We start from the raw sequence: 1744 nt of genomic DNA on the forward strand, positions 1-1744 counted from the left end.
TTTATTCCGAGTCATATGAGACATCGGACCCAGTCGTAAAGTGGTGTTTTATATATATATTTTCAGTTCACAAACGAAAAAAAGAAAAATAAAGACATCTACAAACTGAGGAAAATTTCCAAATCAATAGAGTTTTCGATTAACGAATCATATTTTTCTTTTTAATTTGTTCAAACAGATAGATATTTTCATTTTCGTAAAGTAGAACAGAATATTTACAATTTTGATTTTAATACAGCTGATCCTTATTGTATTTTTTTCCGTGAGAGGTGAAGCTCTTAATATGATACAGAACAGGTTCTCTTCCTAAATCTTATTCATGTTATTTTCTGAGGCAGCGAAAGAAAGGAAAAAAAACCCAAACATGTGTTTTGAGAGAATTACAGTTTCAAAGACGATATCTTCCCATTGATTTCGGCGAAAATAAATAAAAGTTTAAAGAGAAAGTGAAGCCAAAAACAACGTCAACAATCGCTTTCACTAGTGACGCTGCGGTAACTGTGGAGAAGCTTCCACATGTATCAACGTTTGTCATTGGTTGAAATGTTAGCGGTGTTTAATTTCGCGGTTTTCATTGGTCCAGAATCATGTGCTTGCTTATCATTGGCTTAGTTAATTTAACTAAGAAACAAGTCAACATTGTTCGAATATTGCTAAGTACTTGAAACCCGTCTTGTTTTTGCTTTATTATTCGCCGTCGATGGAGAAAATTATTTACGTTGAGAAAAAACTGAAATCGTTGAAGTCTTCACTTGATCTGATTGGAAACGCACTTGGTGAGTGTTCTTTCTTTCTCTCTCTTTCTCTGTCTGTGTGTATGTGTGCACGCACATTTTACTCTGTGTGAAAATCAATTGCAAATACATAAATTGAAGGTATGCATAGAAAGAAAGTGATAACCGGCTTCAGATAAAATGATATTAGGGCTATCTTAAATGTTTCAAATGCAAATTTTGTTGCAGTAAAAAGGAAAAGCGCTTTCTTCGTTCATCAATTAAAAAAAAAAAAAAAATTATAAATAGAGTACGCGTGGTGAATTCACATTGCATTCACAGCGAGCTGACGTTTAGCTATTTCATGCCACCGACGAGAATCCTTATCATGTCAAACTCTGCATCACTTTACAAAACCACGCGCTTCTCGCAGACAAAGAAGAAAAGGAAGAAAATTCTTAGCCTTACAACAAGTGTTCTTTTTTCTTTCCTTCTCTTTCTCTCTCTCTCTTGCTATCTTTTTCTTTTCTAACAAATATACAAGATCATTTGAATATATTTCTGCTAGCATCTTCGAAGTTAATCACAATACACGCCGCTTGTGTGAGTATGTGTGTGTGTGTGAGTACATGCATTCCCCCAAAAGCTATTATATTCCTCAATATAAGGTTATAATAAAAATATTAATATAAGTTTTTGTGATAATCGGTCGATCGCCTCTTAGTACTCTTTCAAAACAAGCTTACATGCACACATACACTCATACACACACACACATATATACTACATATATATAAGATGTACATATTACACATATAATATATATTACATATATATATGTATATATATATATATATGCATATATATTATATGTATATGTACGTATATGTGTATATATATGTATGTATATGTATATATACGTATATGTGTATATATATGTATGTATATGTATATGCATATATATATTGTATATATATATATATGTATATATATGTATATATATATGTATATATATATATGTGTATATATAT

The 1744-nt window shown here is 31.0% G+C and overlaps 1 protein-coding gene across 1 annotated transcript in view; it reads left to right on the forward strand.

Moving 5' to 3' along the window:
- The first annotated feature begins 608 nt into the window (after positions 1–608).
- LOC106881649 (transient receptor potential cation channel subfamily M member 3) overlaps positions 609–1744 on the forward strand; it is a 662626-nt gene continuing 661490 nt past the window's right edge. Inside the window, exon 1 of the mRNA XM_052970748.1 lies at positions 609–776. The gene's annotated coding sequence lies outside the window, so the exon portion shown is untranslated. The remainder of the gene's footprint in view (positions 777–1744) is intronic.

The sequence above is a fragment of the Octopus bimaculoides genome, chromosome 9, assembly GCF_001194135.2.
Source record: "Octopus bimaculoides isolate UCB-OBI-ISO-001 chromosome 9, ASM119413v2, whole genome shotgun sequence".
Lineage (NCBI taxonomy): Eukaryota > Metazoa > Mollusca > Cephalopoda > Octopoda > Octopodidae > Octopus > Octopus bimaculoides.